The sequence below is a fragment of the Lontra canadensis genome, unplaced genomic scaffold, assembly GCF_010015895.1.
Source record: "Lontra canadensis isolate GAN:19392208 unplaced genomic scaffold, GSC_riverotter_1.0 scaffold1, whole genome shotgun sequence".
NCBI classification, from domain to species: Eukaryota; Metazoa; Chordata; class Mammalia; order Carnivora; family Mustelidae; genus Lontra; species Lontra canadensis.
Window position 1 is genome coordinate 122,823,220 of NW_022630995.1, and position 26,253 is coordinate 122,849,472.

The 26,253-nt window shown below is 37.6% G+C and overlaps 1 long non-coding RNA gene across 2 annotated transcripts in view; it reads left to right on the forward strand.

Annotated features, from left to right (window-relative positions):
* The first annotated feature begins 4,935 nt into the window (after positions 1-4,935).
* The window catches only part of LOC116877774, a 95,859-nt gene continuing 74,541 nt past the window's right edge, over positions 4,936-26,253 (forward strand). For both annotated transcript variants that reach the window (XR_004384714.1, XR_004384710.1), the window contains exons 1-2: positions 4,936-5,016; positions 8,193-8,243. This is a non-coding gene — a long non-coding RNA (uncharacterized LOC116877774). The remainder of the gene's footprint in view (positions 5,017-8,192; positions 8,244-26,253) is intronic.

Below are 26,253 nucleotides of genomic sequence, written 5' to 3' on the forward strand. Positions count from 1 at the left end.
CGATCTTCTTACATTGCATCTGATAAATCACTTGGAGCTATTGTGGGCATAACTATAGGAAAATAACTGGCGCTCCTCCTGCCTTCTCTTGCCAACACACAAATACCCATAAAAACTCAATGTGATCATAGGATGAAAACCAACACATTTTCTCTAAGATTATCTGTATTACTTATATGGCTAAAACTTATTTATTTATGTTTTAGTAAATATTCTTAGTTATTTTTAGTGATCAGCAGGCTCATTCTGTTCCTTACAAGAATTCTCTCTTCAGAGCTCTGCCATCTCCAGTGGATTCCTCATACATTGGAATAGAGCAGTAACATTTTTTCCTCCAAAGTTAGTATATTTGGACTCCACTGCAGAGGGATCAATTATTCAAGTGACAAATAAGACTTTTCATAAGGCGATCTCCCTCCACAGAGTTATTGCTAAAGACAGACTTATAGAGAGGTTTTGAGTACAAGTTATTAACATGTTTATTTCTGTCTTTGAAAATCAGAATTTTAGGGGCACCTGGGTGGCTCAGTGGGTTAAGCCTCTGCCTTCAGTTCGGGTCATGATCTCAGGGTCCTGGGATCGAGCCCCACATCGGGCTCTCTGCTCAGCAGTGAGCCTGCTTCCTCCTCTCTCTGCCTGCCTCTCTGCTTACTTGTGATCTCTCTCTCTCTGTCAAATAAATAAATAAAATCTTTAAAAAAAAAATCAGAATTTTAAAGCTATGAGGATCCTGGTGAGCACATTTGGCTTATTATTAAGGACCAAAGTGATAAATAGAAAAGCCTACTCGGGATACAGATTCTTTTTAAGTTTAGTTACCTCAACACCTCAACAGCATTGCTGATAATTACATCTGACTGTATTTAATATTAATGAGGGTATGTAATTTCTGCAAGAATCAGAATATGTTGTAGCCACTCCACTGGGCTGCTATGTTCAAGACTATGCTCTTTCAGTTAAAAATAGTCTTGTTTAAGGGTTTTCAGAATTCTTAAGCATTTCAATAATCTTGAAGAAAATCAATATTAAAATGAACTATAAAATGTTTATCATTTTTTTATTCATTTGAGTATTTACTGCTCACTTACTTTGGGATAATTACTCTTTTAGGCAATGGAGATCAAATATAGATTTGAAAAAAGAGATGGTCTCTGCCCTCAAGAAGTTCACAGTCTAATAAAATCCGGAGACCACAAGGGCTAAGGAATTAGCTTGCCAGACTGCTTCTAGGTTTATGTTACTGGGAATTGCGTTTTGAATGTGCCAAGGCTTAATTAGAAGAAATAGCTTAAAAGAAGAGTAATGAGTACTGAATAGAATACATTTATTTATCATTTTTACCAAGACCTAACCATAGAAATATTTTCTGCCGTCTTTGGGCTAAAGTTGGTCAGAAGAAACCAAAAGCCAGACAACAGAAATCTCTTTTTTCCTTATGGCTGTCAGAAAGGAATATATACACTGCTTAGGACACAATTATGAGAGGATGTAATTCCAGTACTAAAATTCTTCCCTCCAGAAAAGCAAAACAACACACCTCTTAAAGGTCTTTGACATGAGAAGATCCTTAAGTCCCAAAAGCTTGGGGTTCTTTGATATTTTGTTTACTTTTTGAAAGCTATTGTATCAGTCCCAAACAGCCTCAAAAGTAGGGAGAGCAAGGACTTAAGTAGGACAATTACTAAGGCAGAGAGATGTGTGAATACCATTCACAACATAGTCTTGCTGTGAGGCCCCCTGGTGCACTGTAGCCTCTAGAACCACAGCACATGTCTTTTTTCCCTCCCCCATACCCTGCCCTTGTCACCTCTTACTTGTGGCTTTTCAATCATTCTTAATACAATTGTTTAGGGTAAAGTGAGCTACTCTGAAGCTGTCTATATTAGTGATTACAGCTCCTCCTGATCAGAAAGGGGGCAAGGGCATGGATGTGTATTGGCTATGTGTTTGGGTAGATATTGATGATCTTAAAGTAAACAATGACTTCTGAGGGGAAACTGAGCATGTACATATGCTGAAATCTTGGCGAGAAGCAAATAAACACCAAGACCCCATTAAGCTTCTAGTGCCTTTTAAAATGAAGAGGTTAGGGTGGCTCTGAGGGTTGAGCCAATGCCTTTGGCTCAGGTCATGATCTCAGGGTCCTGGGATTGAGGCCCACATTGGGCTCTCTGCTCAGCAGGGAGTCTGCTTCCCCTTCTCTTTCTGCCATCCTCTCTGCCTACTTGTGATCTCTCTCTCTCTCTGTCAAATACATAAGTAAAATATTTTTTTAAAAAATGAAGAGGCTGATAGTGGTGGTGATGGTGGTAGCCAAGACAACAGGAAAGAGGAAGGATCAGGCAATGTTTAAAAAGAAAAAAGAAGTGCCATAGAGAATACATGTTTTTTCAAGGAGAACCAATTTTCAGTTTAAATTGCAATAAAAAAAAATTCTCATCCCTCCTAAAGACTGTGGAATAATCCTAAACACCCCCATCTCATACTGTACCTAATGCAGAAACCCTATTCTTAGATAGTTGGGGCATTTATAACCTGGCATCTCCAAGTATTGGGCTTCAGGAAATACAGAATCTTTTGAAATGATAATCAAAATATTGTATGTGTGTAAATGTGCATTTTCTATTGAAAAAGCTTATAGAATTAATTAACTTCTCATGGGATCCTCTGACTCCAAAATGTTTAAAACCACTGTTGCTGATAAAACACTGTTATCAGAGAACACAGATATAAAACAAAAGATTTAGTATAGATCAGGAGTGTTACAATATCCCCAACCAGATCAGAAATTGCCTAGAAGCTGCCCTTTGAACAATCATACACTACTCCCTAGAGCTCACATGGAAGAGCTTCAAAACAGGAAGTAGTTACATATGAGTCATAGGCATGAGACTTGGGCTATTTGGGACCTAGGAAGTTAAATAAAAGATGATCAGATCAAGTCTTTTACCCACACTGTGTTCTTGGGTTTTAAGTTACCATTTACTGGGCACCTCGTATATGGCAGTTACTGAACTAGACATTAAATGTATGTAAATTTAACACACGCCATTTTCAGATATAAGAACATATTCGTTAAGTTCCTTCTTGCTATCTGAGTGTTTCCTATGGATCTCTGATATGTGTCCCTAGAGCTCTGGCCATAAGATACAGTAATGCTATTTTGTCTGCTCAAGCTACTATAATAAAATCCTGTAGATTGGGGTGCCCTACAAGTCAAGAACAACAAGTAAACAGTCAATGGCACCCACTTCCCCTAAACCAAAGCATACAACGGGATCATTTATGCAAAGCAAACTATGAAATAGTGAAACCAGCTGTTCTAGTCTTAGCCAATCACTCACCTCAAGCCTGTGAGATTCCAGAGAGATAGAGGCCAGTGATGTCAGTGGGGTTTACTATGGAGAGAGTTGCTGACCTCTGGTGGATTTGCCCTGCCTCACCACCATAACTCCTTATAGAAGAGGGTGGTAGGATGCTTCACTCTCACTTGTGCCATGTGACAGAAGTTTCAAGACTCCTCTTTAGAGGTTTTGGGATGCATTCCTTAAGGCCAGGGAGATGTAGCGTGGGGATGCTTTTACCAGGACAAATTTAACATAAGAGGCTGTCTGGAGCTGGAAGACCAAGATGTTGTATGAAGAGCAGACTATAATTCCATCCGTGGCAGAGTGAAAATGATCTTTTGGACCAACTATGGACTTCATGGAAGAGACATAGCCTGGAATTGTTTGGCAGTGACCCTGCCCAAGGGGACGGTCTAAAGGTATGATGGATGCTGCAAAGGGAAGGAACAGCAGAAGTTCCAGTGCCCTGATAGAGGAAACAAATGACCTACTGCTCTAAAACTACAGTCTAAAGTCCCCAGGGTGAAATCAATAAAGCCTGCTTTGGACTTCTGTTTTGTCTATCGAGTATCAACACCATATCACAATTATACCAATTAGGTAAGATAATTTTCGGGTTGTCTTTTCTGTATCTCTTCTATACTCCACCTTAGAATACACCAAAGCCGCATTATGTAAGTGGAGAAGTAGAACAAGAAAAAAAAAAAAAAAAAAAAAAAAAGAAGAAGAAGAAGAAGAGGCACCCATGCTCTCTCTTCTGTAGATTTCCTGAAGCATGTTTGAGTTGGTGGAATGGAGAAAAGTATTCGGGCAGAAATTGAAATTTTGCTATTATGGTGAATGTTTCTGGATTGGAATTTTTTAAAAAGTTTTATTTATTTATTTTGAAAGAGAGAGAGAGAGCATGAGAGCAGGAGGAGGGGCAGAGGGAAAGGAGAGAGAGAATCTCAAGCAGACTCAATGCCCAACGCCGAGCCCAACACAGGGCTCAATCTCACGACCCTGAGATCATGACCCAAGCCAAAACCAAGAGGTAGCCCCTTAACTAAACCACCCAGGTGCCCTGGATTGGACTTTTATATTATATAAAAGTTATCTAATATAAATATTAATTATTAAAATTTTAATTAAATATTAATAAAGTTATATAATATAAAATTATATTTTATATTAAAGTAATGTGACTATACATCCTAATTTGCATAGGACAGCCTAATTTTTACCTTATGCCTTTGTGATAATAGCCATCCTTTTCTCTCTCAACAGTGACATAGTTTGAATGATAACCTATAGTTTCCCAATCCAAGAGTGACCCAAAAATATATGATACCTAGGTTGGAAATTTCGTCTACAGATGGGAAGAACAAGTGAATCTGTCAAGCACAAAGAGGAGAAGGAGTTGTTTTTTTGTTCTATGAAAACTAACAGGAAACTGGAAACAAAGAAGAAATATGTTCCTGTACATTGTATGAAAATACTTATAGTAACTGATGTAATTATATTTCTGGGTTGTAAATGCAACATACTCCAGAGACTGTCTTTACGGTTTTGATCTTATCTCCAGGTAAATGTTTTCTTTTCTTATTGTTACAAAGAGATATCAAGATCTGTATGGAACCTACGTGGCTATTACAACCAAGATTCTGGTGACCAAAATGGATGAAGTCATGTAAGCAGATTGTGTTACACAATTTTTATCTAAAAGAGTTATTTCTATCGGGGTGTATTTCTCATTACATAAGAGACAAGAAAACTAGAGAAAACTCTACAAAATAAATTCTTGCCCAAACAAATTATGCTTAGAAAATATTTCTGTTGTTTCGACTAAAAACACCTTGTTTTGGATATATGGCTGTTTTGCAAAAAGAAAAAAAATACATTCAATTGGCTGGTTTTAAAATTAAAATATTCATATGAAAACTTAATGGGAAATATGTAAATACTTGAATTGTCTATTATTTATAAAAGCAAAATTTATCATAGAAACCATTCGCATCCATCAAAATAGCCTAAGGAAACAGGTGTAGAATAGATTATATTCCATTTAAAACATTGCTTTGCTTTATTGTTTTTAAATAGACATATGTGAAACTGCACCCACTGGGAAAAAAAAGAAATCAGAATGAATCACACACCCAAAGGTCATTGATCTAAAAATATAGGTCCTGTGAAATGGATAAACATATTTTACTTAGTGAAAGTCATCAAGTGAGAGGATTTTAGAATCCTTCCAAACCTTCTGGGCTTGCAGGGTTCTTAATTAATTTATCAATAACAGAAAAGGCAGCCACTGTCCTCCTGAGGGGTGCAGAGCAGATAAAAATGATCCTGCTGAGGAAGGATAGAGATCAAGGGGCTTAACCTCTCCCCAGGAAAAGGAGAGAAGCATCTGTGCAAACAGGCAAAAAAAAAAAAAAAAAAAAAAAAGCAAGCCTTAACACTTGGCTTCCTACAGTGGAAGTAGATGGAGCAGAACCTCACAAAATTCCGTTTGTGATGACGGTTGCGCTTCACTCCTGGCACAGAACAGAGCACCAAGCGATGAAAACAGAACCAGCATTTGTTGTCATCCAGATAGTAAACATAGTTCCTAAAAAGAATGAGAAATCGTCAGGCATTTTTCATGTAGCTGTTTCTACAATTATGGAGAGGAAGAATGCTGTTAAGGGAAACAGGAGTCTACCTGTAGGGAGGAAGTTAACGGGAATGTAGAAGTTTCTGGTTTTTTTTTTTTTTTTTTTTTAACTTTAAAAAATAGTTTTAATTGAGCCACCAACCAGCGGACAATTTTCTTTGATAGAAGGCCTATTAGATGTCATATATTTCAGAGTTTTAGATAGCTTGACATAAAAACTGTTGTCCTACGTGTTGAAAGCTATGGGATAGACCTCTCTTTTGTAGTGGTGTTTTTGTGTGAGAACGCTATTGATGATACTGCTTTTTGTGAATAAATACATTTATGGACAGCAGTGTAACCAACGGCAGGGGCAGTGAGGTCCGTTCACTCTGGGGTAGAGTCTATTTAGGGACATGTAATTAAAAACAATGAAATCAATAAAAGTCAAAGTGACATTTATCCCTATGAGCTGGCAATTATGAACCTTATCAGTAACGTTCATCTTCTTCCGTGCCAGAAAGAACCCCTCCCTCCATTGACTTCCCCACACCACAGTATGTGTAGGTAGGTGTATATACACAAAAATCTGCTCACACATTCACATACAACCTCCACATACATGGAGATCTTCCTCTATTGAGAAGTTTATTCCCTTGTAAATTGGTAAGATAGACTTCCAGATTTCAAGTATAACCTGGACTAGGACTCAGTGCTAGTTTGCCACAAAATTATGATTATTATGTCATTGGATAAAATTTTGAAAAGATAAATTTTTTCCAATAATACTTCCTTTTTTCATAGTCTCTCCATTGAGTTGATCTTTTAACTCCCTGAGTGAGGCAAATCTCCAGTTAATACGTGAGAAAATCAAAAGTTACGGCTGCTAATTTTCCCACTATCATACAGTTTGTAAACTAGTTAGGAAAGTAGAAATGTAAATCAAGTCCTCTGAATCTAATACTTTATTATAATTACAATAAAATTTTATTTGAGTAAATTTTCACACACTCAGTAAATTACCTTCAATTAAAATATGATCTTTTAATATAGATTGGTGTTTAAAATTTATTAAATTAAATTGATTATATACATAATAAATAATATATTATATAAATTAAATTTATTAAAATTTGTCTAATTCTTTTACTTATGTAAAACCAAGGAAAAACTATTTTAAAATCAATTTTATTTAAATTCTAAGCAAAGTTTTTGCACAACATGTGAGGTCTATCAAATTTCAGATGCCCCCAAATAATCTGTGATTTGTCTTATTTATGCAAATGTGAATATAAGATACTCATAATCAAGTGTATAAATACCTGCAAGAGCAGTTTTGTGTGGGTATATTTCAGCTTCCTATGACATGCTTAATTAAACAAGAGCACAAGGGCCTGAGTTGTTAATTTTTATAAAACTGGTAATAAGAGCTCAAGAAACATGTTTTCACAGACACTGCCAGAAGTTAATTTCTAAAATGTCTAATTGACAAATGCAAAAATCTAAAATTCTTAATAATATCAAATTTGTCTTTAATATTGAATTATTTTAGGCTAAAAAATGGGCCCAATTTAATTAGTTTTAGAATAGGCAGAGGGATAATATTGAATGTATTAAAAGAAACATTATCTTACATAATCATTACAATGAATAGACTCTGTCAGGGTATACAGTCCATAGGGAAATGGACAAGAAAGCCTAAGTCTGTGTATCACTTTGTTCAGGGCTCTGTACAGAGAGCTGTGGAAACACACCCAGAGGTTATATACATCCAATCAGGTGTCCTGGAAAGCGATCTAAACTGGAAATAAAGGTGAGAATTTAGCTAAAGGAAAGAAGGAGGAGTAGAGAAACTGGTGATGAGCCAGAGGGAAACATCATCACAGATGCCATGAAGGTCTATTTGAGCATGAGTTTGAGGAAAATAAGTTGGTTATGGCAGAAGCATAGATTGATGGACCAATGTGGAAGTTAGTCCAGGTGACATAAAAATTAGAGAGACTTAGTATGGCAAGAGAATGATTTTTAATTTATTTTGAATCCATGGGGAAATAAAGCAAAGACTGATAGTTCTCAACCAAAATCTCTTTTTTTCCCCTGGGTTATAGCTTTACTATATTTCAGCCTCCCTCAGAACAGGGTGTAGCCAATGTGATTGAGCTCCAGTGAGTGAAAAGTAAGCAGTGATAGGTACTTCTCCTACAGATGTCCCATTCTCTTTTCTCTTTCAGGCCCCTCAGGATGGTGAGATTCTGGATAACCTTGGATGCCACGTGTTGAAGGTACCAAATGTTTTATCAGTCTAGAGGTTAACACTTGATCTAAACTATTACATTACCAATGTTTGGGTTATTACAACTGGCCTAGTTGTTAAAGTAGTTTAGATGACCCTAGCTAAATGGGAATGTAGTGAAATATTTTAATCTGGGTTGTATCGTAATCATGTTTATATTTTATAACTATCTTCGGCAGCAATGATAAGGATTGGAGGGAATCACTTAGAAGGCTACTGTAATAATCAGATTTGATAAGGACCTGGACTAAGGAAGGTAGAGGATTATAACTGGTTAGTTATAAACAAGTTAGTGTCTTTCTTTCCTTCTCTCTGATTTTATTAGAGAGAAAGTGAGTGAGAGAGAGGGAAAGAGAACATGAGCAGGGGGAGGGGTAAAGAGAGAAGCAGACTCCCTACTGAGCAGGGAGCCTGATGTGGGGCTTGATTCCAGGACACTGGGATCATGACCTGAGCTGAAGCAGACACTTAACCTACTGAGCCACCCAGGCACCCTGGGAAGTGTCTTCTTTTTCCCTCCCTCTCTCCTTCCTTTCTTTCCCCTCTCTCTCCCTACTTTTCTTTCTTTTTTCTCTTCCTTTTAAATCTGGGAAATAGGGTGAGGTATATATGTCAAATAAATAGGCAATGGTAGTTAAGATAAATAGGAAATTGACCCAGGACCTTTAGAAGGTAGATCTGTAAGAGCTGGATGACACAAAGAGCTCTAGAATGACCACAAGTGTATGGCTTGGGTAAGTGGTTAGATGTTGTGTGGGGGCATTTAGAGAAGGAACATGAGTAAGTGGAACAGTAAATAAGTTCAAAATGAAGCATGTTGACTTTGATTGGGCTCTGAACCACTGAAGAACTGAGGAAGACACATCTACAAGATAAGCTGATTTAGAATTCAGGCAAAAGGTCTGGGCTTTTGACAACTTTGCACTGTCATTTTTGTCTAAAGCCATAAAAACTGGGTGAAGAGATGTCACAGGCCCTCAAGCTAGTGATGGGAAATATGATTTGCAGGTGGACAGAAGAGAAAGAGAGAGCATCAGAGAGTGAGAAGGAGCAGGTAGAGAAATAGAGGGAAGAATCACCAAAGATGAAGAAAGAATTTTAAAGCTCAAAATTTTTTTCACACACATGAAAATAAGATAAGGACTGAAGGGGCACCTGGGTGGCTCAGTGGGTTAAACCTCTGCTTTCAGCTCAGGTCAAGATCCCAGGGTCCTGGGATCGAGCCCCGCATCAGGCTCTCTGCTCCGCAGGGAGCCTGACTCCACCTCTCTCTCTGCCTGCCTCTCTGCCTACTTGTGATCTCTGTCTGTCAAATAAATAAATCTTTAAAAAAAAAAGATAAGGACTGAAAATAATTCATTAGGTAATACATCAAGGGTGTCATTGACAACTTTACACAGAGCAGTTGGAAAGATGTGGTGACCAAAGCCCCATGGCAGTGAACTGAGCACTGGACAGATGGAAAAGGGGCCATGAGCACAGACAAATGTTCCAACAGCTGCTAAGATCATGACTACATGGGAATGTTGAGTCAAGAGAGAGATTAAATTTTTTGTTGTGAATTGAGAACCCTTTGTCATCATTACACTATGAAAGATAAGACCAATTCTAAAGCTATGGAGGGAGAGATGATATATGGTGAACCGAAGTCCTAAAGACATGGGAGCAAAGGGGTGGATATATTTAATTTGGACAGGAAGTGATGCCTCTTCCTCTACTGAGAGGGAAGAAAGTCGAAAGAACTGAAATTTATGTGGACTATGTAGCAAGACATTCAAGGAAGACCTCCTAGAAGAAGGGTTCTCTTTTTGTGATAGAGAAATGAATGAAGTGAAAATGAAATGATGGTAGGAAATAAAACTGTAAGTGACAGAGAAGACGACAAGGTATAAATTTGGACGCTGAAGTCAAAGTTTGGAGAAAGCTGCTGAAGGCAATGGAAAATCACACTGACCAAGACATGACGGGTTGCTGGGTTGCACCAAGACCCCAGATGGGGTTGGAGCCCATGACGGCAGGGACAGCCATCTCTACTCTCCTGTGATTTTTCTCCAGCCTTGCAGCATAGTTGGAATATACCAGTAGAACACTCAGATGATAAGCTCAATTCAGATTTGAGGCTTGCAGAGTTTTTGAAGCCTGCAATAAACAAGGCAGCAAAAAGAAGAAGGAATGGTGAGGGGGATCCTGGCGAAAATGTCTTGGATGGACATGGTTCTTAATTTTAGCCAAAAAAAAATTGCTTTAGATTGTGTTACGCATAGTGTGGAAATAATGTGTTGGCACACAGTGTGAAAATTCAGTACCAGAGAGATAAAAATAAAAGCATGCTTTAATGACTGACTTTTAGTCCACAAAACTTTATTTAAAATATAAAGGGATTGCCAAAAAGAGGTGGAGGGGGCTGGATTGCCAGCGTAATTTAGTACAGTCTCTTAGCTGGGCATACAGTACGGCCCTAAACTAACATTTATCTGCCTAACAGTTCTTCCAAAAGATGACGGCTAATTCCATCCTGATGTGCTGGTCTGCCTTCCTACGAAAACAGCCTAAGTTCTTGAACTTGAAATGGTGATAACATATTTTCACTTTTCACATGTCATGCATTTTATTTAGCTCCATTTTGCTCTCAGGAGAGGACAAAATACCAGAGGGAATACATATCTGCTTGAAAATTTTTCTCTTGGCTTTCTTAGTTAACCTACTGCTCGGATACAAAATCGCTCCATGTGATTTAAAACCATCAGAATGCAAGACTTCATAATCAAAAAGAGATTCGTGCTAAATTTAGACTGGGAATGTACTTAATAGTCAAGAGAGGTTCTGTTTTGTTCTCTTAATAATAATAGAGAGTGACATGTCTTTGCCACTAGCTACCTCTTCTGTGTTGCTTCTGATGCCAATAGCCACAGGGTTGTGGGTTGATTCTAATAGATGGTGACACATATTGTTAATTATGTTGACATGAATTCTCTTGACCCTACTCTGTAAGGGATGGGATAGGAATGTTTCTTGTAGTTCTAGCCATGTGCAGAAGTTAAATGTTACTTATGTTCTTACCAAGTTAAGTGAGGGTCTATTTACATTTGTGTTGTGGCAGCTTAATGTTTTGTGTGTTTCTAAATGTATTAGTGGATGTACATATGTATATATAAATAGGTGTGTAGGCTTTGGGGCTAAAGACCTAACGTTAACAAATTACTTAAATTGATAAAAATAATTGAGCAGTTAGTAAGCTTTTCTGTGTCAGTTGCAGTATAAAGCAAGCTATGTATGATACATGATAGTTCTTAAAATAATTCCAACATTTCAACTTTAATGATGTGGAAGCTAAGACTAAGAAGTATGGCACCTCTCACATTCATAGACTGTTAGGTATATTAAGGCCCAGGTGACCCTATAGTCCAGGTTTTAAACATACAACCAAACATTCTTCTTTACTTGTTCTCAAAAGAGCTTATAAGATCGATTGCAGTAGGGTGCCTGGGTGGCTCAGTGGGTTCAAGCCTCTGCCTTCAGCTCAGGGTCCTGGGATCGAGCTCAGCGTCGGGCTCTCTGCTCCACAGGGAACCTGCTTCCTCCCCTCTCTCTCTCTGACTGCCTCTCTATTTGTGATTTCTCTCTCTCTGTCAAATAAATAAAATCTTTAAAAAAAAAAAAGATTGATTGCAGTTAATTAAGCAAAGAAAATGCATTCTATTTCCCAAGCCGGATATATTTGAATGTCATAATCTATGGTATCAAATAGCGAAGCTTTATTAACATGTGTCTACACCAAATTATACCATCAATCTTTCTTTGGGAAAAATAGCTATAAATGTAAACAATAATTTAAAGCTGTGTTATTTCTCATTTTGTAAAAGCTTAATTGATATTTACTTATGTATGTCATCTATGTTTGCCTTTTTTTTCTGAAACACATGGTCAGAGATTAGGAAACTGCACATGAGAGTCAAAAGTCAACAACAGTTGACTATTACTTTGTCAATGTCACGCTATGGGAAGTCTGTAAGGTAGAGTCCTAATATCTTCAAGAGAAAATAACTTTCTGAAAGGGAGACTCAAGAAATAACAATTAATATATGTAGTTTATCAGTCTAAAAATATTTCACAATAAACTATGATGTATATCTATACTGCTGGTTAAGATTTGGAAATATAGAAAAAATAAGATGATATATGGTCCATGTATACTTTTGATGGGAATGCATGGGAGTATCACTGTCAGAAACAATGTTCTGCAAACAGGTAGAGAAGCATTTTCTTATATGTTAATTTTGTTGTTGAATTTAATATTCTCAAAACTCCATGAACAAGATATTATTGCTTCCATCTTAGGTGAAGAAATTGGTATCTGAATAGATTTTACACAAGATCACATAGCGATAGCAGAATTTGATGCTAAAGTTTATGCTCATGGCTCTATATCCATGTCACCTTCTTTGGGTTATGTAAAAGGAGCATTGGTTAATAAGCATTTTTAATTGTTGTCTTTAGTGCTGTCCATTAAAAGTATTCTAGTTTGCAGTTATATTCTTGTCATAAGAGTGAATATATAACATTGTGTGTTAACTATACTTCAATAAAAAAAAAGTTTGCATAGATTCTGATGAGCTTGATGATATTGCCCTTTAGGTCACCCCAGGTCCCTATTCACAAAACAACTTTTAGATGGTAATTTCATGTTCACTCTATACTTTCTTTACTAGATGAGGAATGCATGAACCATCTGCCTGAGTAAGAGTTGGGATTGGCTTTATGTAACAGTGTTTTACAATTTGGATAATGTGCCCCTTCATTTTTGCCTGATCACCTCTATGTCTGATGGCAGTATATTCCTTGATTGTAAAGCTAAGAGCCATCTTCTGAACCATCATGGACACTAAGAGACCAAATTCCTCTGTGAAAGCTGACCTACATTGGTCCTTCCACATTTAACTTCTTTGTCAACTCAATAGTTTATATAAATAATTATTGAATATGGTCATTCATTTTTGTTAGTCAAAAATGAAAGGTATGTAAGGAAGAAAGAGTATGAAGAGTTATGCGTAGTCAGAAAAGCAAAACTCAAACTGTGCAAGTCCTGGGTCTCTTCAGAGTCAATTATTTTAATCATCAGCTCTTCCAAACTGGAATTTCTCACAACACCCTGAGAAGTTCTTTCAGTGATAACATACCTAAATGTGTTATTATAGGAACTAAGCCTCCTTTAAAAAGGGTAATTTCAGTTCTTATTGAAAATTGACAAATTCCATTGAAATATTAAACACTCATATAAAACAGAGAAGCATAGGGAAAGGAAGGGGAAAAATAAAACAAGATGAAACCAGAGAGGGAGACAAACCATAAGAGACTCTTAGTTATAGGAAACAAATTGAGGGTTCCTGGAAAGGAAGAGGTGAGGGGTAACTGGGTGACAAGCACTAAGGAGGGCACGTGATGTAATGAGCACTGGGTGTTATGTACACCTGGTAAATCACTGAACTCTACCTCTGAAACTAATGATACACTATATGTTAATTAATTGAATTTAAATTAAAATAAAACACACTTGTTTATCAAAATGCCAGTTCCTCTGGTAGACAAAAATATTCCCCAGTGAAAATAAAGCTCAGAATGACATTGAAGAGAATTTTTCTTAAATGAAGCCAATGATGTGTAGCATTGGTTTACTTTTCATTCTCCAATTATAAATAAATTGTGATAATTTACATGTATTTTTTCCTGATACTGAAAAGAAAAATAATTGAGTTGAATATGCTTGTCCATTTTAATTTCAAATGATATAATAGAGGACAAATTAGATTAAGATTAAAATTAGATTATCCTTAAAATGAACTGTCAGTTTATTTTTACGGTGATCCTCCTTATTCCCTCTATTCCCTTAAAACCAAACTAAACTACTGGGCAGGAGTAGCAGTGACATATAGTGGTGAAGAGCCCACAATTCTTGTTGTTGTCTTGGTTAGGTTGCTTTCAACATCTTTATGCCTTAGTTTCCTTATATGTCAGTAGGAATAATACTAGAGATATGATTTTTATATAAGTAAATCTTGTGGACTCTATATCTGTGTCTGCACAAAATTCGTGTGTTGAAATTGTATCCCCCAATGTTATTGTATAGGTGAGAGGGCCTTTGGGAGGTGACTGGGATTAGCTAAGGTCACGAGACTGCCCAGAATTGGACCATGCTGGCTCTATAACTTCAAGAAAAAAAATATCAGTTGTTTATAAGCCACAAATTATATGGTAGTTTGTTAAAGCAACCTCAATTGATGAAGACAAATACTTATAATATATTTAGAACAATGCCTGACGTACAAAAAGTATGCCACTAAATATGAGATATATGGTTTGGTGACTTTACTTCACTGGAAACAGTACAGCATTTCTCTCTGGTCTTAGTTGGTCTATTAACATCACTTTCCTGGAGGAGCGCCTGGGTGGTTCAGTCGTTTAAATATCCAACTCTTGAGTTTGGCTCAGATCATGATCTCAAGGTCATGAGATCATGGTTGGGCTCTGTGTTGGAACATGGAGGCTGCTTAGTATTCTCTCTCCCTTTCCCTCTGCCACTACCCCCCTATTCCCATGCTCTCTCTTTCTAAAAACAAAAAACAAGAACACAACACTTTCCTGTAATTAATCAACAAAATAAATATGAAATTTGACTGTGACTGAATTCTGATTGTGTTACCAACTATGCCTGCAACACTCTCCTCCACCCTCAGTCCTCCCTGTCAGCCTCCATTTCCAAATGAATATTACATTACTCTTCAAATATATCTCTCCTGGTAGTTTTCATTATGGCTTATTTAAAAGCTGTGTTAGTTTCCTGTGGCTGCTTCCTGTGACAAGTTACTACAAACTTGGTGACTTAAAACAACAGAAATATTACCTTCTCACGTTCTGGTCAGAAGAGTGAAATCAGGGTAAGAACAGTCATGCTCCTTCCAGAGGTCAAGGGCAGAACCTGCCCCATTATTCTTCCAGCTTCTGGTGGGTCCCGGCATTGTTTGGCTTGTGACAGCATCACCTTAATCTTCCAAGGTGCCATCTTTGTTTTTTTGTTTTTGGGGTTTTTTTTTTTTTTTTTTTTTTGCTTCAGAAAGCTTTATTGTTTCCATATCATCCACTGCTTGGGAGAGGACTCCAGGGTGGTTAAAAAGCTGCCCAGTGGCTGCAGGAAAAGGTTCACACATGAGCTCTGACACCAGAGGGATGCCAGAGGGGCCCTTCCAAGGCTGCTGGGCTTCAGAAACTCCTAGTCTTGCTTGAGGATGAGTCTTTTGAAGAGAGATACCCACCTAGCCCAGCCTGGGGGCCAGATAGCCTGCAGAGGTTAGTCAGGCGGTCACCCATATTCTTGATGAGTTTCACGTCCTCATCCTGGAAGTGACTTTCTAGGAAGGCACAGAGATAAGAGTCTTCCCCAGGGTGGGAGGTGCCCAGGGCTTGCAGACCCAAAAGGTTCTTCCCCAGAATCAGGGCAGCTTTCATAGCATTCACGGTTTTACCCCACTCGTTTTGGGAAGGCTTCTGCAGGTCCCTGAAGAGGACAAGGCCCCTGTGATGGTTTTGCCTCTTTCTGGACCTTTCACTATCCTCATGCTTCTCCTTAGTCAGCTCCAGGCTCCAGGCCAGTTCTCCAGAGCCACCTCATCAAGGTTAATATAGAAGCCCAGAGACATGGGTGTAGGAGGCCCACAGACCGTATATTGACCAGATGGTTGATAGCAGCCTTCACCTTGTGGAATAATTGTGAGGAATCTGAGAGCTCATGGGCGATCCATAATAAGGAACTAGGCTCAAATAAGGTGTTGGCTGGTGTCAGAAGGCTGCCATCTTTAAATCTCTCCCTATTGGTCTTCATATAACTTTCTCTTCTTTTGTCTGTATAACCTTCCTCTGCTTCTTTCTGATAACACCTGTGATTAGATTGAGGGCCTATTTACTCAATCCATGATAATCTTCTCAAATCAAGATCATGAATCACATCTGCAGAGGCCCTTTCTCCTCATAAGGCAAAATGTACACATTCCAGAGATTAATATTTGACCTTTTTGGGTGGCCATTATTCAGACTGCTACATAAGCAATCTGCCCTTTCAGTCTACAAATTTGTTGATAATGACTCTAGCTTCACTTTTAATAATTGGTCTCACACATGTCCTTATCCATTACACTGTAGATTAACTGAAAATAAAAAGATACGGGGTTTTTTGTATCATTTTTTTTCCTCTGCGGTAACAAGTTCATAAACTTGCACATGATTATCAACTTCTGTTAAATTAAATTTAATACGTTTTAAAATCATAAACATTACTTAAGGTGACCACTATTACTGAAAATATTAAGTTTTCTCATTTTTCAGTGTATAGTAAATCTATTCTTTTATTCTATTCTGGTGCTGGATCTTAAGGTTACCAAAATAATAACATGTTCTTATATGCAAAATTTCACAGCTTAGCTAGAGAAATGAACAATAAATAACTACAAACAAATGTAATAATGCTAAATGCACAAAAGGAAAACAGAGAGGTATTCCACTGGGATTCAGATATTACTCCTGAACATGGTGGAGCTAAAATTGCTTCTATTATAGAGTTTATAACCAATTTGTATATTTCTGATCACTAAATGCCAGAATCTTGATTGATAGAATTTCAATATTATTAATCTGAAGTGCATGTGATATATAATTAAAACCTAAAATTATAGTGACCTTGATCTAATCTCTTTGATATATTATGCAGAATAAAGCCATTCATACTTTCTTTTAAAGAACATAATTGCATTTGGCTACATTTTATAGTTTTTTGCTGAGATGATAGGCAAGCATCTTATATCTTGGTTTATTGACTTCTTTAATCCCCCCTTTTAAAAAATAATTATGCCCTCAAAGGAGCATAGAAATATCTTACAATTCCTGCTCTACTTTCTGAACCTGTGCTCAAGTGCAGAGGCAAGTGGTATGAATTAGCTTTGCTCTCTTTCATTCTGCTCCTCCAGTAATAATATTCCTGATATGGTCCACCAGTAGTAGTGTTCCTCTCATGATAGGCCTTTTAGAATTTTTTCTCCTGGGAACCAAAGGGCATTGCATTAAAAGCTCAGAGGAGTCACAGGGTTATGGGAATTATAGTCTGATTCCTACTATATTTTCATATATGACAATTTTGTCTCCTAATAATTTATTCTAAATGTAATTTTTTTTTTAATTGTAAGGTTATACCCATCTTGGGGAACCTGGGTGGCTCAGTCTGTTAAGCATCCAACTCTTGGTTTCAGCTCAGGTCCTGATCTCAGGGTGCTAAGATCAAGTCCTGCGTTGGACTCTATCCTTGGCATGAAATCTATTTGTCCCTCTCCCTCTGCTCCTCCCCCCATGTACTCTGTCTTTCTCTCTCTCATAAATAAAGATCATTAAAAAAAAAAAGATTTTCTCAATCTTACTAGAATCATTATATCTTGCTTTTTTTTCAGATTTTATGACACTTCTTTTCCCTTCTTTTCAAGAGATACCCTATTTTCCTTGTTTCTCAAGGACATAAAGTTCTCACTTGGGTGGGTCTAGATAACAATGAATAAAATAAACCTATTTTGTTTCAAATATTTTTGTTAAAGACCCATTTGTCCATGACACTCACTGAAGATAGTAAGGAAGACTTCATTCAAGACGATTATTGTAATAGCCTTTTGCACGAGGGAAGAGAAATCAGGCTCAACTCTGAGTAAGGAAAAGCAGGATGGTATAGCCAAGGAGCAAAGTGGGAGTCGACAGACGAACAGTTACTAAGAGGAAACATCAAGGCTTAGGGGATTCCGGCTACAGGGACTTGACAGGATTCTTGCTGAGGGCAGGCCAGGGTGAGAAGATATCCAGGGTGGGGGGTGAAGAATTCAATCAGATATGGAGGGTGATCAGATACCAAAGATGGAGGATTCTGGCTAAACTGACTTAGCAGGATTCTTGCTAAAACTGGACTCCACAAGAATGGAGATTGAAGATAGGGCCTCTTATGGAGCTGGGGGCTCAGGGGAGTCAGAATGAAGTTTAATCAGAGAGAGAATCTTTTTCATTTCCAATCGCTTCTGAGGTCACTTAAACTATCTTGCAAAATCTCTTTCTACTCTTTGCTCTTTGCTCTTTACCAATAGCATTTATTGACACTTACTGTTGGCCGTACATTGCTCTAGATATTTTAGATCCACCGCAGGAGCTAGTTGTTATCTTATGTTAAAGATGAGAATACTGAGGATCAGAGAAATTAATCTGTGCAAGGCCATATAGCTAGGAAGTAGTGAAATGAAATCGGGAGCTAATTTTCCCATTCATTATTTCATCTGGCATATATATGTTGAATACTTATGTTACAGGATTTCTTTTCTTCAGTGCCCATGGTTCTAGGTTGCAGCAGTCCTCTTGGTCTTGCTGCTTGGAAGAATGAAGAGGTAGATCAGACAGAGTGGGCAGCAAAGCAAAGTTTGTTGAGTGATAGAAGGAAGCTCCTGAAGAGGGAGGGGACCCAGGAGGGTTGCCATTTGGCATTTAGATCTAGGGAGGTTTTATGAGCTTGTTGGCTGGCTGTTTTAATCTGATTAACCCTCCTTGCACCTGTCACTCAATCATGATTTTTGTCTTCTGCCTATCCAGTGGGAAAGGGTGGAGACCTTCCAGGGTGGTATAAAATCCTTTTAAGGTGGTTTCCTCTTAAGGTGGAGGCTCCTGGCCCCTGCCTTCCTTTCTTCCATCCTTCACTTATTCTATATAAGGCACTGTTTTGGACAGTGAAGACAGAAGAACAGAAAAAGATAATGTCCCTTCTTCCACAAAGGCAACAACAGAATATGGGATATTCTAATATAAGATATTCCAATATGGGATACCTAACATTTAGGTGACCACATAAATAAATGTACAATTTCATCTTTGATATTTGTTATGAAGAAAGAGACATGACAATTTGTGTTATGGGAGGATTGCTTGTATTCTTAAAGAGGGGTCATATAAGGTTGCTTTGGAAAACACTCAATTAGGGCTGAACTTTGAGAATGGCAAGGCACAGGCATTACTACAAATTGAGTTGTGTCCGCACCCCCCCATTCATATGTTTACACTCTAAATCCCCAATGTGAAGGTATTTGGAGATAGGGCTTTTGGGAGGTAATCAAGTTTAGATGAGGTCATGTGGGTGGAGTTCCCATGATAGGATTAGTACTTTAGGAGAAGAAACACGGGAGAGTTCTCTCTCTCTCTCTCCTTGCATGCACACACAAAAAAGTTGTGTGAATGCATCATGAAATGGCAGCAGTCTACAGTCATGAGAGAGACCTCACCAGAAACTCTCCAGGCTGGCCCTAGATCTTGATCTTGTTAGCCTCCAGAACTATGAGAACATAAATTTCTGTTGTTTATACCACAATCTATGTTAGTTACAACAATCCTGTTGTTTACGCTGCAGCCTGAGCTGACTAGACAGGCATACACAAACATTCTGTACAAGAAGATGACTTGGCCTGTTGGAAAATACAGAAGGCCAGTGTGGTTATTGTGCAGAGGACAAGAGGGAGAGTCACTTGGAACGAAGCTGAAGATTCAGTTCATGGTTGATCCAGTTTATGCACAGTCTTGGGACCAGCATTAGGAATATGACTCTTTATCCTGAGAGCATTTGGTAATCATTGAAGAGCTCATGACTTGACACATTTGCATTCTGGAAAGATCAGTCTGGCCATTATGCAGACTGTGGATGTGAGATGGGGATGGTGAAGAATTAGACAAGAGCCAGGGATGGTTCCCATGTTTTTTCCTTGCACAATTGAATTCAGGGAGGAGGGAATGCTGAACAAGATACAGACGTACAAGGATGGAAGATGTGAGACAGTATATAAACCTCCAGACTTGCCTTATCTAAATCCTTGTGTATAATCCCCTATAGGCCAAACACAGAAGCAGATTTGGGGTAACATTAAAGGCTCATTTTTCACATGATTTTGAGATAACCTTGAAACATTTAAGTGATGACTTCGACAGGCAGTTAGTATACTGGAGCTTAGAGGAGAAGTCAGGGAAAAAGATCTGTATTTGTGGGCATTTGCCATTAAGGAAATTGAAGAAATACGGAGAATATAGAGTAAGAACATAGGACAGTCCAGAACCAAATAAACCTTATACTTCAAACCAAATAAACCTTATACTTAATGACCACATAGAAGAAAATAACTTCTAAAGGTCAGGAATGAATGAAGGAAGATCCCTACTTTTCTCCCATCTCTCCCCTGTCTAGCAGAGAACTATTGCTTCTCTGCCTTTCTGATATCATTGGCTACTTTGAGCTACTGGTGGAAGATTGGAGAGTAGGAGATGGGTAGATATCTGGGGATATCATCCTGTATTAGTTTTCTATGATTGCTATAATACATTAGCATGTATTTAATTGCTTAAAACAACATGTCTTTATTATCTTTTTTTTTTAAGATTTTATTTATTTATTTGAAAGAGATCACAAGTAGGCAGAGAGGCAGGAAGAGAGAGAGGAAGGGAAGCAGGCTCCCTCCCGAGCAGAAAGGGAGCCCGATATGGGGCTCTATCCCAGTACCCTGGGATAATGACCTGAGCCAAAGGCAGAGGCTTTAACCCACTGAGCCACCCAGGTGCCCCAACATGTCTTTATTATAGGAGTCTGAAGAAGGTCTCACTGGGCTAATATCAGGTGTTAGCTAGGTTATAGTCCTTCTAGAGAGTCAAGGGAAGAATTTGTTTCCTTGCCTTTTCCAACTGGAAGAGGTCATGTACATTCCTTGGATTGTAACCCTTTTCTCATCTTCAAAGCCAGAAATGTAGTATCTCCAAATGTAGTATCACGGCGTCTCTGACCTTAACCCTTGCTTCTGTTCTCATATCTCTGACTTTCCTGTCTGTCTTTTCCTTATAAGGCCCCTTATGATTTTATCTGGCCAGTCCAGAAAATTCAGGTTAATCACCCCATCTCAAGATTCTTAATTTAATCACACCTCCATGGTCCTTTCTGGTATGTCAAGTAACAGATGCAGAGGTCCTGAGGATTGAGTTGTGGTCCTTTAGAGGGGGACATTACTCTGCCTACTATGTACTTCCTCTCACTCATCTGGCTATGGCTCCAGTTCCAGTCACAAGTCTCCTCCTAGTTGGTGTGAGTTCCTGACTTGTAGACTCCATCATAATTTCAGATCCTACCAGATACCTCTGGCTTTGGGACTCTGATAACCCACTTCTCATCACTCCCCTTTCAGGGATGGTGGATGCTCCCTGATGCTGCTAGTCTTGGGGTTCCTTCACTTTTTCTTGTTTGGATTCTCAGGTCTTCTATTACACAGGTAACCATAGACTACATGTGAAAGGCCTCAAGTGGTTTCTGTTTTTCCAGCTTGCGGATCTTGACAGGTGAGAACTGATGGCAGCTTGGATTCAGGAATGATAGAGCTAGGAACATTTGCTCATATTTAAGTGAAATGATTAGATTGAGGAAAGATCCCTGTGTCAAAAATCCTGCCATATTCCGTCATGTTAATATTATTTTTTTAAAGTGTTACTTATTTCTCAATGAGTATCTCTTATTTCTCATGAGATATGTGACTTATATTTGTGGAAATTAGAGAAAAGACTGCCGTAAAACTTCCTTTCCTTTTTTGACTAGGTACTTGATATATTATTAACAACTTTCATGGATGGATGAATTTTTTGTTATTTGGTTGTGATTGAAGCAAGACTTAGTTGAAAGGAAATTAAGGCCATCATAAATATCCAAGGAAAGTAACTATTAATGAAAGGGATTTACATGATAAATTTTAAACAATACTAAAACTACAGTTTTTCAGAGATAAAATTCAAGATTAATGAATCAAATATTTCCTTTGGGATGTAGATAAGGAAAAAAGCTCAAATAACACATTTTTAAGATGCATAAAAAATTTATTACAGCTGTTTAACTTCATCCTGGAAATCTTTGCTTGTCTTCAGCATCAAGATCTTGATTAGAGTATATTATCTGAACTGATTTAGAAATCTACACACTGGAACAGCTTGGTGAAACAGATTTTAACTATTTGGGTTCAGTCCCAGCTCTGCTGCTTATTAGCTTTGTGATCTCAATCTGCCTAGCCATTCTGAGCCTTGGTTCTCATGAGTAGCATAGAATCAATTTAACCTATTTTAGAAGATTGTTTGAGGATTAAATGTAAAGTATATGTCTCTTGGTAGATGGGCAGATTTTTTTTTTTTTTTTTTGCCTGATGTCACAGTAGAAAAATCCCAGTTGTAAAACTAAAGATTTATTGGGGCACCTGGGTGGCTCAGATGGTTAAACATCCAGTTCTTGATCTGGACATGGTCATCTCAGGTCATGATCTGAGATGACCTGGGATCAAGCCCCACATGGGACTCTGTGCTCAGCAGAAAGTCTGCTTGATATTTTCTCCCTCTCTCTCACTCTCTGCCCCTCCCCTACTCTGCACTCTGTCTCTAAATAAATAAATAAATCTTTTTAAAAAAAAAACTAAAGATTTTTTTTTAACACTCTCTCCTTGCATTCTCTAGTTTTCTTCTCACGGTGACAGGTGTCTATTAATCATTACAGAGGAAAAAGAGAGTAGGAAGTTAGATAAATAGGTCTGGATTTCAAGGAAGAAGTCCAGATTAGAAATATACATTTGTTAGTAATCACCATATGGATGACATTTAAAGTTATGAGACTAGGTGAATATGGGGGATGAGAAAATACAGAAGTTAAAAAAAAATCAGTTGCATTTCTATTCACTAAATAATTGAAAAGAGGAATTATGAAGATAATCCCTTTACAATGGCATAAAAAAGAATAAAATACCTAGGGATAAATCTAAACAGGGAAGTAAAAATCTGTACACTGTACCCATGGGGCTAAAAATACATTATATATTTATAAAAAATTTAAAAATTTAGAAAAAAAGATCTGTATACTGAAACCTATAAAACATTGATAAAGTTATTGAAGGAGATATAAATAAATGAAAAGATATCTCATACTCATGGGTTGGAAGAAATAATATTGTTAAAATGTCCATACTACCCAAAGTGATCTACAGATTCAGTGCAATTGCTATCAAAATTCCAATAGAAAAAAATTCTAATGGCATTTTTCACAGAAATAAACTAAACATTGCTTAAATTCTTTTTTTTTTAAGATTTCATTTATTTATTTGACAGAGAGAGATTACAAGTAGGCAGAGAGGCAAGCAGAGAGAGGGGGGGGGGAAGCAGGCTCCCTGCTGAGCAGAGAGCCCAATGTGGGACTCAATCCCAGGACCCTGAGATCATGACCTGAGCTGAAGGCAGAGGCTTAACCCACTGAGCCACCCAGACACCCCCATTGCTTAAATTCTTAAAATAGACTGAACGCTGCTTAAAATTCTTAAATAAGGAGCCAAAAAAGACCCAGATAGTCAAAACAGAATTGAGAAAAATGAACAAAGGTGGAGACATCACATTACCTGATTTCAAACTATAATACAAAGCTATAGTAATGAAAAACCATATGGTGTTTGGCATATACACAGAAATATAGATTAATGGAATAGAATAGAGAGTCCAAAATTAACTCATGTATATACAATTAAATTTTGACCAATGATCCCAGAATATATAATGAAAAAAATAGTCTCTTTAATACATGATATGGGAAAATTGGGCAACCACATGCAAAAGAATGAAACTCGATCCCTATCTTACACCAGACACAGAAAACCAACTCAATATAAAGACTTGAACAGGGACGCTTGGGTGGCTCAGTGGGTTTAAGCCTCTGCTTTCAGAACAAGTCATGGGCTCAGGGTCCTGGGATCCAGCCTCACGTCTGGCCTCTGCTCAGCAGGGAGCTTGCTTCCCCCCTCTCTCTCTGCCTGCCTCTCTGCCTACTTGTGCTCTGTCTCTGTCTCTGTCTCTGTCAAATAAATAAATACATCTTAAAAAAAAAAAAAAAAAGACTTGAACATAAGACCTGAGCCATAAAAATCCTGGAAGAAAACATAGGGAGTAATCTCTTTGATATTGCTCTTGGCAATAATTTTTTGAAATAGTTGACAAAAGCAAACACAACAAAAGCAAAAATAAACAAGTGAGACTACATCAAATTTATTTATTTTTTTTTCTGACTTAAAAAAAAATTTTTTTAAATTTATTTTCAGCGTAGCAGTATTCATTGTTTTTGCACCACACCCAGTGCTCCATGCAATCTGTGCCCTCTCCAATACCCACCACCTGGTTCCCCCAACCTCCCAACCCCCGCCCCTTCAAAACCCTCAGATTGTTTTTCAGAGTCCATAGTCTCTCATGGTTCACCTCCTCTTCCAATTTCCCTCAACTCCCTTCAAATTTATTTATTTAAGATATACTAATTTGCCAGAGAGAGACAAGCCAATTGGCAGCAGGCAGAGGGAGAATCCGATTCCCCACTGAGCAAGGAGTCTGATGTGGAACTCCATCCCAGGACACTGAGATCATGACCTAAGCTTAAGGCAGATGCTTAATCTACCAAGCCACCCAGGCATCCCTGAGACTACAACAAATTTAAAAGCGTCTATACAGCAAAGGAAAGCATCAATAAAATACAGAAGCAAACTGTGCAATGGGAGAAAATATTTATTTGCAAGCCACATATCTGGTAAGAGGTTAATATCCAAGATATCCAAGGAACGCATACAATACTAACAAAACCCCAAAATAATCTAATTAAAAATGGGCAGAGGACCTGAAGAGACATTTTTTTCAAAGAAGACAACGAAATAGCCAATAGGAACTTAAAGAAGCATTCAGCATTGCTGGTCATCTAGGAAATGCAAATCAAAACCATGCTGAGATACCACTGCACACCTGTTAGGGTGTTTTTTAATGCAAAGATAAGAGATAACAAATGCCATTGAGGGTATAGAGAGAAGAGAACCCATGTGCACTGTTGGTGGGAATGCAAACTGGTGCAACTACTGTGGAAAACAATATGGAAGTTCCTCAAAAAACTAACAACAGAACTACCATATGATCCAGCAATTCCACTTCTGGTTATACATCCAAAGAAGATGAAATTACTATCCCAAAGAGATATCCATGTTACTGTGTTCATTGCAGCATTATTCATAATAGCCAAGGTATGGAATAAGGAAATCCTGTCATTTGCAACAGTACAGCTGGAACTGGAGGACATTACGCAAAGTTAATAAGTCAGACAGAGGAAGAAAAATACTACATGGTATGGCTTATCTGCAGTCTTTTGGAAAAAAAAAGATGAAATTTAACAAAGTAGAATGATGGCTGCCAGTGGAGCAGGGGAATACAGGGAAAGTGGTAAACAGACAAATTTTCAGTTATAAGATGAATAACGTCTGAGGGTCTAATTTGTAACATGGTGACTATAGTTGACAATACTTAATTGTATGATTGAAAAACTTAAATGTTCTTACCAAAAAAAAAAATATGTGAGATGATGGACATGTTAATTAACTTGGTTGTGGATATCTTTTACAATGTATACATATATCAAATGTTCATGTTGTAAACGTTAAACTGGCCAAATGTTTTTAACTGCAGTTATTGCCAAATACTAATAAGAAAAACAATTTTATGATATAATATATTTAATATTGTATTTACATTATATTATAATTAAATATGTATTGAATTATCATATTATTAATTGCATAATTAAATTTAATTATGATTAAAATTAACTTAATTATAGAATTAAGATAAATATTACAACCTCATAATGTCCAAATAAAACAAAGGCAAAATAAATTACAAGAAAAAAAGAACTAAGTTTAAGAGAACTCTCACATTGTAAGGTTGGAAGAATGAAGAGGAACTAGCAAAGGAACATGAGAAGGAGAAGCCAGATATGTAGGGGCAAAACCAAGAAAGTATGATGTCCTGGAAGCCAAGTGAAAAAGCATCTCCAGGAGGAGAAATATTCACTGTGTCACATGCTGGATGGA